A 13,190-nucleotide genomic window follows, 5' to 3' on the forward strand; every position below is an offset into this window, starting at 1 on the left:
ATGAAAAAGGGAAGAAGGGATGTGAACTGGCAGCTAATGAATAGAATTTCTATTTCAAGGGATGAATATGTTCTTAGATTTGGTGATGGCTGCTAACATAACGAGTTGCTACTGCTTTCAATACATGGAGTCTTCAGAAAGAAAATATGAAATAAACAATGTCCTCAGTAGTGAAAGGGTTAGAATTCCCTGGATATACCAGGAAAAAGGATAATAGGTTGGGAGTAAAACACAAGGGTTTGTGTTCTGGTTCCCTGGTTCATCTGTTTACTGTTTTATGACTATGGTTAAGTCGCCTAGTTTCTCTAAGTTTCTGTTTCCTTATCTGCAAAATAAGGATAATAATATAAATTATTGTTTTTCTGATGATCAAATAATACAAATATTTTAAAATTTCTTCCTTCATCTGTCAGCATTCCTTCATTTCTCTAACAATAAACATATACACTATTGGGCTTATAGAATGTGCCAGATACAGTTCATGTTACTAATATCATTATATCAACTAATCATTATAGTGGGTGAATAACATCATATAGTGTAAACAGATGTTGACTTCATTCTTTATTTCCAAAAATTTTTACTCCTTATTTATAACTATAAATATAAGATGATAATATACTGTTTATAATTCAAAATTATTTTTAAAGGGTAGAAACAAACTCAAACATATTTTTGCTTTCATAAAATAATCACTATTAAGATCTGGGTGCATTCTACCAAAGTTTTCTGGATCTGTGCACACATGTGCTTGCACACACATGCCCACAGTGGTGTATGGTAAACCAGCGATGGGGTTAGGACGGGGGCTGATTTGTAGCAATTATTATTTTCCCCTTGGGTAAATACTCTCACCATAGCCAGTTTCAAACTACCAATGGTTTAACAGCTGGCTCACGTAATTCCTGAAAATTGAATAAATAGCTCTCAAAAGCCCTGCAATCTAAATGTCAGCAAACAACTGCCACTGTTTTAAAGGTTTCAGACTTTGAAAACTTTATGCTGTATGGTACCTGTTTTTAAACAGAAATATCTATCATAAACTCATTTCCTTATCACTTCTCTGGTGGCTCAGTTGGTAAAGAATCCACCTGCAATGCAGGAGACCAAGGTTTGATCCCTGGGTGGGAAAGATCCCCTGGAGAAGGAAACGGCAATCCACTCCAGTATTCTTGCCTGGAAAATCCCATGGACAGAGGAATCTGGCAGGCTACAGTCAACAAACGTAAAATTACTTTTAAAGACTCAACAGTATTCTCATTTTTTTTTAATCCTCTATCAATGGATGATTATATTGCTTTTTGCAGCATTACCTATTTGAATAGAAGTGTGAAAAATAAAATTGTGGATACGTCTTTATGCATTTCTCTGATTATTTCCTCAGGATATATGTGTGCAAAGTTCATTAAAAGGTCAAAGGGAGGCACGTTTGTGTCTTTGAAACAAACAGTCAAGGTGTCTTCCACAGAACCTATTCCAGGTACACTCCTACACACGGTACCAGAACACCACACCTGGGCATTAGATCACCATGTCCTGTCCAGCACTAGACAGGACTGTTCCCCTTAATTCTTGCTAATCTAATGGGTGGAAAGTGACATCTCATTGTTGGCTTAATTTGTATCTATCTTACTCATGAATTTGAGCTTCTTTTTAGGATGAACTTGTTTCTATCTTTTTGAACTGCCTGAACTTCTGGTTGAAAATCTTTTCTCATTTTTCGAAGAATATATTTTATATTGAATGGATTTCTTTTGTGTGCAAGAGTTCCTTGTGTTGTGATGGTGCTAACCACTCCCATATACCTATATTTTCCCAAGTTTTCATTTGTCCTTTAATTTATAATATTGTGATGCTCCACCAATGTTGTCAATCTTTATGTAATCAAACATATCAAATTTTCTTTAATGGCCCCATCCTTGATGATTGATATATCTAGAACGGCTTTTATTTCAACCTTGTGAAAATATTTGCATATATTTTCTTCTAGTACTTTTAGGGCTTAATTTATTTTTTAACATTTAAATATTTATTTCAACTGAGATTTGTTTGGAAGTAAGGAATGAGGTAAAAAAATTAACTTTATTTTTATAGAAATTATCCAAAATTCCTAGCATTTAAATACATCTTTTCACTGACTCTGGATGCTACCTTGGGCATCCGCCAGCTGCAGGGCTGGCTTCCTTTCTTTTCTGGATTTCTGTTTTCACTTCAATTTTGTCCTTGGAGAATTTCTTACCAACTCAGCAATTCATTTTAAAAGACATTTATTTTTAAATGCAGAATTTCTAGCTGCTTTACAGGAAAAGGGTTGTTTAGCGGACGTGGTCCACCATACTGAGAGAAACTGAAATCTTCTCCAATCTATTTCTGATGTGCTGGTTAGCATGAACATTCAATAAATAGAAAATGTCAGGGACCTGCACAAGTCCTTCCAATAACCTTTTGCGACAGTGAAGATGATTGCAACAACATCCCTACTAGTCCCTGGACCCTGACTATCTCTTCCTCCTCATCTCAGGCCTCTTCCTCCAGAGTTCTTTTCTTTTTTATTTATTTTTTGTGAATTTAAAAATATTTTTATTGAGATATAACATTATGTTAGTTTCAGGCATACAGCATAATGATTTGATATTTGCATATATGGTGAAATGTTCACCACAGTAAGTCTAGTTAACATTAGTCACCATGCTGCTGCTGCTGCTAAGTCGCTTCAGTCGTGTCTGACTCTGTGCGACCCCATAGACGGCAGCCCACCAGGCTCCCCATCCCTGGGATTCTCCAGGCAAGAACACTGGAGTGGATTGCCATTTCCTTCTCCAATGGATGAAAGTGAAAAGTGTAAGTGAAGTTGCTCAGTCATATCCGACTCCTAGCGACCCCATGGACTGCAGCCTACCAGGCCCCTCCATCCATGGGATTTTCCAGGCAACAGTACTGAAGTGGGTTGCCATTGCCTTCTCCGTACATAGCTACTTTTTTTTCCCCCTTGAGATGAAGACTTTTAAGATTTACTCACTTAGCAAATTTCAATGGATAAATAGATAAAGAAGATGTACTATTACTATAGTATTATTCAGTTAAAAAAAGGAAGTCTTGCCATTTGTGACAACACGGATGGACCTTGAGACATTATGTTAAGTGATATACATCAAACACCGTATAATCTCATATCTGGAATCTAAAAAAATAAAATAAATAGTTTGTGGTGGTATATATCTAAAAAATGTCTGAGCCACATGAAAACATCATTTACCAAGTCCCTAAACACTTAAGAGGAGGGAAAGAGCCTGCTGTACTTGGGCCAGAAGGAAAAGACAACAAGTTCCAATTAATATTTCTGAGTTAGCCACATGGGAAGCCAAATGAATAATGCCAGTGTAACCTTGAATACCTTGATATTGAATTGTGTGCCTTGGAAACGAACAGAGATCATTCTGTTGCAGCAATATGTGAACCATGAACTTCTAGATGTTCAAGGTGGTTTTAGAAAAGGCAAAGGAACCACAGATCAAATTGCCAACATCTGCTGGATCATCAAAAAAGCAAGAGAGTTCCAGAAAAACATCTATTTCTGCTTTATTGACTATGCCAAAGCCTTTGACTCTGTGGGTCACAATAAACTGTGGAAAATTCTGAAAGAGATGGGAATACCAGACCACCTGACCTGCTTCCTGAAAAACCTGTATTCAGGTCAGGAAGCAACAGTTAGAACTGGACATGGAACAACAGATTGGTTCCAAATAGGAAAAGGATTACGTCAAGGCTGCATATTGTCACCCTGCTTATTTAACTTATATGCAGAGTACATCACGAGAAATGCTGGGCTGGAAGAAGCACAAGCTGGAATCAAGATTTCCGGGAGAAATATCAATAACCTTAGATATGCAGATGACATCACCCTTATGGCAGAAAGTGACGAAGAACTAAAGAGCCTCTTGATGAAAGTGAAAGAGGAGGGTGAAAAAGTTGGCTTAAAGCTCAACATTCAGAAAACTAAGATCATGGAATCTAGTCCCATCACTTCATAGGAAATAGATGGGGAAACAGTGGAAACAGTGAGAGACTTTATTTTTGGGGTTATTTTTGGGGGGCTCCAAAATCACTGCAGATGGTGATTGTAGCCATGAAATTAAAAGATGCTTACTCCTTGGAAGTAAAGTTATGACCAACCTAGGCAGCATATTAAAAAGCAGAGACATTACTTTGCCAACAAAGATCCGTCTACTCAAGGCTATGGTTTTTCCAGTAGTCATGTGAGATGTGAGTCTTGGATGTGAGAGTTGGACTATAAAGAAAGCTGAGTGCTGAAGAATTGATGCTTTTGAACTGTGGTATTGGAGAAGACTCTTGAGAGTCCCTTGGGCTGCAAGGAGATCCAACCAGTCCATCCTAAAAGAGATCAGTCCTGGGTGTTCATTGGTAGGACTGATGTTGAAGCTGAAATTTCAATACTTTGGCCATCTGATGCACAGAGCTGACTCATTTGAAAAGACTCTGATGCTGGGAAAGATTGAGGGCAGGAGGAGAAGGGGATGACAGAGGATGAGATGGTTGGATTGCATCACTGACTCAATGGACATGAGTTTGGGTAAACTCCAGGAGTTGGTGATAGACAGGGAGGCCTGGCATGCTGCGATTCATGGGGTTGCAAAGAGTCAGACACGACTGAGCAACTGACCTGAACTGAACTGAACCTTGAATACTACAATTAACAGTTTCCCATTTCCCTTAAACCCACTACATCTGCACTGAACCACTGTTCCTGCACGCATCTGCAATCTTGTTTAGAGCTGCTTTCCTTTAGGAAGTTTTTTATGACCTTGGAAAAATATGTTATCTGAATATATGCAATTGTAGTGTACTATATATGCTTCAGGAAGCAACAAATCAATTTTGACACAGTATTTGTACCATGAAAAAATCACATCCTATGTTCTCTGTTTTTTTAATTGGCTGAATGTTTCCTTTCAAATGTGTATGCTCTGTATCAATTATTGACAGAGTTTTGGTTGGCATATTTAGAAAATAAAGAGTTTTAATCATAAAGAATTCAGTGGTAGCATGGTACTGAGCAAACAGCATGCATTTTAAAGTCAATTGTGTAGACAAGTTTTACCATTGAGTAATAGTTGTTTAGTTGCTAAGTTGTGTCCAACTCTGTGACCCCATGGACTATAGTCTGCCAGGCTCCTCTGTCCCTGGAATTTCCCAGCAAGAATACTGGAGTGGATTGCCATTTCCTTTTCCAGGGGATCTCCCCAGCCCAGGGATTGAACTCAAGTCTTCTGCATTGGCAGGTGGATTCTTCACCACTGAGCCACCTGGGAAAAAGCCAGCTAATAATAGGGCTTTTAAGTTAATTGAACTTTTTAAATTCACTTTTCTGAATCTGGAGTTCCTCTCTGGTAAAGACAGATGAAAACATTTATCTCTATCTTATGAGATTATTTAGAAATTTATGTACTATTTTGTGTTAATACACACACACACACAACTCCCTAATTCAATTAATGTTATTCCCCTCACCTTCCTTCTTTTCTGTTAAACACACACACTCCACTATAGTTATTACCAATTTACAGAGAATTAGAATAAAAGATATTTAAAACCATGCTTAGTTTAACAAGATCTTCCTTTGGTGATTAAAAAATTCAATATTACATAATGCTTCATGGCTATTTTTGCAGTCATAAATTATCATTGCATTGTAGATGAGAGGAAGAACATTTTTAATAATAGGATATTTAGAGTAATACAGGTGAAATAGCTAAGAGCTTGGTTTAATATGTAACCAGAAACAAAGACCCTGCTTCACTTTCTTCCTGAAATTCCCCTTAGCATCTCACTAAGAATAGTGTATGCCATGGGAGGGACTCCTCCAACACTTCCATTTACTAACTGCTTTATTCACAATTTCCGTTATTTCAACCATCCTCCAAACAAAGCAATACCTTTCTCTTAGACCTAAATACAAGCTGGGTTTCTACTGATCCGCAAGCAATACACTGCTAATAGAAAAGACATTTTACAGCTCAGTGTCAATTGCAAACAGATTGTTTCTGCCCTAGACCTTATGTATGCAGAGTGCATAGGGAACACTCTTGCCTGCCATCTCCTCTTCCTTCATTACCATGCCGGCAATGCACAGTTCTGTGCCTCCACCATCTCTCCCGTCTTCTGCCTTCACAATACAAGTATCTTAAAGACGCTGATGGCACTCTTGGCTAGAAGAACACTAGATACTAGGAAACTCCTATAATATTTCAGGCTTCTATTTAATCTCATCATTTTAATATACTAAGACAAAAGAGAATGTAGAGATAAACAACAGAAGCTGAGCTATTCTGAAATGACACCATCCAATGTAAAGTTCAGTTAGAAAGGGAGAGTATTTAAGTGTGGTATCTTTTAAAAAAGTGTGTTTCTTTTTTTTTTAATGACCTGAAAAAGTATATAACTGGGATTGCATCAAACGCAGCAACATTCCTCTACGGAAAGACTCTGTAGCTCTTTGTCTTTGTATCTCTCTCTATGTGTCTCTGTCTCTATCACTATCTCTTCTTTCTTCATCTCTCCTTTTTCTTTCCTCTTCTCTCCTCACCCTCACTCCTCTTTGTTTTCCTTTACCTTGAATGGACAATAAAAAAACCTCTGAAAAGACATTTAGAAGCAAGCCATGGATGTCAAAAAGTCCTGTGTAAGAGAAATTCAGTTTTCCCAGGAGACTAGACAGAGCAAAAAGTCCAAAGCAAATTAGAAAATATGAGGATAAGATTAAGGCTTTCTAAGTGAGAAGCAAAAATTAGTTCATTAAGAGTTTTGGGGCCATCTGAAGTCCCAAAGATCTAGAGAAGGACAGAATTAACTCTGGTGCATCAATTTAATTTATTAAGTATAAAATGTTTGAACAGCAAACTAGTCCACAAAGAATGATTAGAGGTGTCTTCCCAAAGTGAAAAAGGGTAAACAAAGCTAGAGTAAATAATGGTCAACAATGGTTGAGAACTGCTTGAGAACAATAATTTGTATATCTGTGCTTGCCTGAACACTAATAGAGATCTATATTTCAACTAAGAATCAAATAAAACCCACAATATTATATTAATAAAGAGCTATATTTATATAGAAAAAGCTACCAGTGACTGATGAACGACCTCTCTTTATATTTCTTTTCTTTTGAGTATCTACATAAGTTTCTTGAAGGAAGCATAGTTGGCAAATACTCTTCAGTTCATCCCTCTCCCTGGCACGGAAAGCCCAGACTTTAAAGGGACCACAATGTTCTGTTATATAAGTTACGGGAAAAATGCAAACATCAGTACAGTGGCGTATATATCAAAATGCACAGTGATGACCTATATGGGAAAAGAATCTAAGAAAGAGTGGATATATGTATATGTATAACTGACTCACTTTGCTGTACACAATACTGTAAATCAACCATACTCCAATATTTTTTTTTAAATACATACTCCTGCCTAGCTTAAGGAGTACTTCAAAAAATATGAAAGTATCTTAGAAGTTAACAAAAAAAAAAAAAAACAACAATGATGGCAAAGAGCCTTACACTATTATTACAGACCTTACAAACACTGTAGGAAAGGGTATTTATTTCCTAATAATGTAAAATTATGCCAGGAGTTTTGATTCTGATGGCAGAAGGAGAAAAGAAATTCACAAAAATAACAGAACTCAGCCAAGTTTAGATTATCAAGTGTGTGACTGTTTTGTCTCTTTTCTCTCATTTTCTCAACCATCCTGTATTTTCATTGTGCCTACTGCCTCTAAAACAGAGAAAGACAAAAGAAGGCAATTCTGTATATTGCTTTTATAGGTTTGTATGGCAGGTACTTGAAATTATGACCAAGGTTCTCATATTATTTATAAAATTTACCCATTTTCTCCCTGTCCCTCAAAAATAAATGAGCAATTGCAACACCCAGTGGATTTTAGAATAAAGCAATCTTTGGGTTTTGTTTTTTTTTAATTCAGGATAGAGGTATATTTTATTTTCTAAAGAAATTCATCCATTAAATACAAAAGCTGTTTTAAAAATGGTGAAATAAAATGGGTGAGGACTGGCCCAGGAGTGAGTCAGCGGTAATCAGATGGTGATTTGGTTCTCTAAAGCTCATATAAATATGGCAGAAACAAATGTTAAGGGGTGAAGGGTGGAATGGGCCTGCAGAAACAAAGGTGATTCAAAGGGCAGAAGAAAGTCTTATAAGCCAGACATTGTCACTGAGAACCATATATACTCACGTATTCCCTGAAAAAATAGTGTCCTCTCTTAATTCATACATGTGAAGGAAAAATCAGGTCATTTTTCTAAACATAGAAATATCACTGTATTACAAGAAGCCTTTCTAGAGAATTTATAACTGCGAAGTCAGCATCACACCAATAAATTGTGTGTGTGTGTGTGATATTAGATACCCTAATATCTTCTCAATACCCACCCTTGGGAAGTACAAGTAACTAAACATAAACATCAGTCTTTCAAAGCATTAAAAAAAAAAAAAAAAAACAAGAGTGAAGATACCTGCTCCCAAGAAGAAACATTTAAAGGACATCAGGGTGAATGTTATAATTCCAATGACCTTTAGGTCTAAGAATAAAATGAAACTGTATTCTTCTCACATTCTCTAAATGTTTGGACTAAATTGCATAGAAACAAAATGTGTTCAGGATGGCCAGCCATGAGCAACAGAGATAGGGCTGAATGTCACAAGTACACCCAAGTAAGGAGTTTTTCAAAAAGCTATTCAAATAATATGAGACCATGGAGCTGGCAACAAATTGAATCTGTGCCCCAAACTGAAGGAACCATTGCTTGGCACTAAAATACAATAGATCCTTGTAGAAGAAAAACAATAACAAAGAACTGCCCAAGTGTATCTAAAATACATTAAACAAAAATGTTTCCTTCACCTGCAGGGATTCCTGTCCTCCACAATCTGTTCCCAGCCTACCTTTCCAGCTTGGCTTCTAAACATCTTCACACTATCCCTTCAGCCAAACTGAACTATTCTGTTCCCAAATAAGAGATGTATTTTCTCCTAGAAAAGAACAGTTGTTCTTTGATTGAGAAATCTTCTATACTGCCCTACAGGATTAATAACTTTCTCTGCTCTCTCATGCAATTTTGTTTGGTATTTTTTTTCTCTTCTTTCTCTCAGACTTGACTGCAAGATTCTTACAATAAGAACTTTTCTTTATTTACCCTGGATTCTAACAATATGAAATGGTCAAACACAGGATATTTAGAATAAAGTGAAATCACTGTAAGATAAATATTTGTCATTAAAAATAATTAAAGAATAGGAATGGTGTATCTTGGATATGTCCATGGTTTATTGTAAGACCCACAATGTTCTTTAATAAATAAGCAATAATGAAGAGTTGGTTGAGATTTTGCTACTGTCAGTTGGTTTAGTTGGCTGGATGGTTAGGTTTGCTATTGCTAATCGGTTGGTTGCTTTAGTTGATATGTAAGGACACAGAGAAACAGCATGATTAAATGACTTTAATGTCATTTAACAACTCATTAAGCGAAACAGTCAGAACTTGAATCAATATCTGGATTCCGGCTAAGCCACAATGCTTTTACTTATTTATTTTACATAGTGTAATTCATCCCCCAAAAGTCACACTATTGTTTCCACTCTCTGCAGATTTCTTAAAAATAATGATAAAAAAATCAAGGAATCTTACCTCTGTTAGCATAAGAAAGCCCTAAGGTTAGGCAATGTGGTATAAAAGAAAGAGCTTGGCTTTTGGAGGAAAGATGGCCTTTGAAACCCTATCAGAAGTACTGCTAACTGAGGCCAACCCCACACTCCCCTCTCACCTTTTCCTCCCTGCTCGCCCCCCACCCTGGCTCTATATTTCCTAATCTATAAGAGGGTTGTAAGAATCTCTACACCCCACCCCCATCACAGTGTTTTCTGTGAAGCTAATGATAATGTGTGAAAAATCTAGCCCTGCGCCTGGCACACAGTCAACAGTTTGTTGACTCTGAAATAAAAAGCTGTATTCAAAGATGTTTGTGTGTGTGTGTGCGTGTGTGTGCATTTGGGGAAGAAAATTCATTGCTATCATTTTTCATATGGTCTGTAGCAAATAATTTTGAGATGGCAGTATTTTTCAAATTCATCAGATTATACATGGTACCATTCTAACTATCTTCCCAACTTGGAATCATAATTTACGAATATTTATTTCTACTCCAAAGGTGGCTTAAACAGTTCAACTTTCTAACATGCTGCCAAAGAAACACACCAAAAGAGAAGTGTGTGACAAATGAGGCTGCTTTTAGAATTCTTGCAAAGGAGAAGTTCTTTGCATATAGTATTGGAAATATTTAATTGTATGATAAACAAAAACGGGAATATTGAGTCTTGAGCTTACATTACAGTGGTTTTCTTGCTTGTGGGTGTAAAACATCTCAAATGAGGGGAAAGACGGAGTAAAAATAATTCTCATGTATTAATAAAAAACATAGCAATCTATTATAGGGTTAACAATTAGCAAAACTCATGACCCCTGCGATCTTAATATATTTTTCTAAATTATTTATATGCTAGTAGAGTCCAAGGAAATGTATTTAGTAAAAATAATATCTATCTTAGGAACTGAGGAAACAGCTGTAGTCACAGTTTTGTTAAGTACTAACTGTATGACTTTGGATAGCTCTCTCAGTCACTCTGATTCTAATTTTCTGACCCCTAAAAGGGAGTTAAAATACCTTGACTGCTGTGTTTTGGGTGTGAGAACTAAATGACAAAGAATATGTAAAATTCAAATCAAATTTTATTTCAGCAAAGGGAGCTTTATTATCACCTCTATAACTGTTACATTATAATTATATTATCACTACTAAAATCATTCAAGCTTTAATTCCTTAAAAGAGAGCAAATACTGATTCTTGACTATTTGCTTTTATTACTATCAGAAATGAAATGTTGACCCCACACTCCCCAGTGAAGATGGAAATCACAGTACTGCTATAGAAAGACTGTTTTCTAGTCAGAATTGTGTGCCTTAAAGTCCAGTTGATGGTATCTGAAATGCACCACATAGAAATAAAACTGTTGTGTGGTTGTGATTTCTTTTTAAAATTTGGGACTTTTCTTTAGAGAAGAGCCCACACGAAGGAGTCCAGAGGAACAAGATAAAACAAATATCACAAGCATGTACAGAGCTTTAGGGTTTTCAAGATATCTTTCTTTGTTCACATCGATCCTGTGGTTCCGTTAACATGGGTACCTGAAGCACAGGAAGGGCCTTATGAAAGGCTAACCAGTCTACTGTCGTCTACTCTGTTGTGAAAGGCATGATGCACGAGAGGTTGGTTCATCGGATCCCTTTTCCCTCTCATAGCTCAGAGCCGGTTCCCCTTTTATTTTTGTCAATAACACTTACTTTTTGTTCCTCTCCTTCCAACTAGGAAGTGCATCACTGACACAGACACAATATACCTTTTCATAAGGAAGGCAAATGAATATGGGCCAGATGGGCCGAGGGCATTACAACATGTTTCCTGCTCCCATGGTGACTCAATGGGGCTGGTATGAGAACGTATTTTATTCAAGAAGTCAGCTTCCCTGGCAGAATTATGAGTCAGTTCCTGGGTAAAAAGCTCACTCTCCAACAACATCTGAGGGGGTGGTGGGGGGTGCTCCTTGGATGGATTACAGTAAAGGTCATTCAGAAAAGCAACTCTGCCAGGACCAGTGGGGAGGCACCAGCACTAATGAGCCACTGACTCCTGAGAATTCATTGATCTCTAACAAGGTTAACAAGGTCATTTTTCCATTTCCCTTCAAGGTGAGGACATAAAACCACATTGATGAATTGCTAGTATGAATACAAACAAGTTCTATTATAAACTTTATAATTGACCAATTATATAGTTGACCAACTTGGGCAAAAAAAAAAAAAAAGTAAAGGGACAGTTTTTCATTCATTTTATATATATATATATATATATATATATATATATATACACACACACATATACATATATATACATACACCTACCTATACCTATCATATATCTACCTGTGTATATGTAAACATTGAGTTCCTACTATGTGTCTATGTGTCCATCTTTACTCCAAGTGCACAGACAAAATGGACAAGTCCCTGTCCTTGGGGAGCTTAAAAGCAGAGAAATAGGCAGGAACAGAGGAAGAGAGAGAGAGAAAGAAAGAAAGGAGAGGAAAACAGGGATTGGAAAGGAAAAAGAACATGAAAAAGGAAGAGGAGGAGAAAAAAAGGATGAGAAGGATTGATATAGTGACAAAAAATAATGAGTGTTATGAAGAAAACTAAAGAAGGATAGAGGACTGGAGTGATTGGCAGGGCTATTTTAGTTAAGATGGTTAAGGAAGGCCTCTTAAGAAGATACCATTCAAGGACACAACTAAATCAAATAAGAAACTCCAATCAGGGGTTATACTCAGCACGTTTAAAATCAGGACATCAGGGAACTGGCCAGTCAAATGGGACACTCAATTAAGCAGGGTAGATGCTGGTTTAAACAGGCAGTAGAGCTCTATACTAGTGCATCCCAGGTGAATATCAGTCCTGCTTATAATATATCCTCTCCTCTGTAAAGCCTCTAAGGGCCAACAAGGTTAGAAGTTATCGCTCCTTCTCTTGGCTTTGAGCTGTACTCTGTCCAAGTTATACCCCTCCTTTAGTGCTATTTTTGGTTTCCAATAAAATGCCTTAAGTGGTATAGCAAAGCCAAACACACACAGGAAAAATAATCAAGATGGTAGAAAGGCTCAAATCCATGCCACATGAAGAACAGTTGAAGGTATATACGGGAGAACATGGCCATGGTTTGGTGACCCCTGTTGAACATCTCTGCTGGCCTCTCACATAGAAGAATTCCAAAGCAATGATATTCAAAGTATGATCCATGATCATCAGGGAAATTATACATGGGAATGTTTTTCTTTAAATGAAGATAACTCAGTTCCTTGAATTAAAATTAGAGACTCATGAGATGAGGTATTTTCCATTTAAATCAAGCAGTTGAACCAAAGAAATGTATGGATGTGACAAAAGACAAATTTCAGTTATATGTACTAAAAATTTTCTAATAATGTGATCAGTCCAAAGATATAATAGGCCAAAATGAGATGATCACCAGTTAGAGGTACCATCAGATAGTT

The 13,190-nt window shown here is 36.8% G+C and overlaps 1 protein-coding gene across 7 annotated transcripts in view; it reads right to left on the reverse strand.

The window, feature by feature from the left end:
- Positions 1-13,190, reverse strand: part of IL1RAP (interleukin 1 receptor accessory protein) — a 163,646-nt gene that overhangs the window by 91,242 nt on the left and 59,214 nt on the right. The gene's annotated exons all lie outside the window — the stretch shown is intronic.

This window comes from Bos indicus x Bos taurus, chromosome 1 (genome assembly GCF_003369695.1).
Source record: "Bos indicus x Bos taurus breed Angus x Brahman F1 hybrid chromosome 1, Bos_hybrid_MaternalHap_v2.0, whole genome shotgun sequence".
In the NCBI taxonomy this organism is placed as follows: domain Eukaryota; kingdom Metazoa; phylum Chordata; class Mammalia; order Artiodactyla; family Bovidae; genus Bos; species Bos indicus x Bos taurus.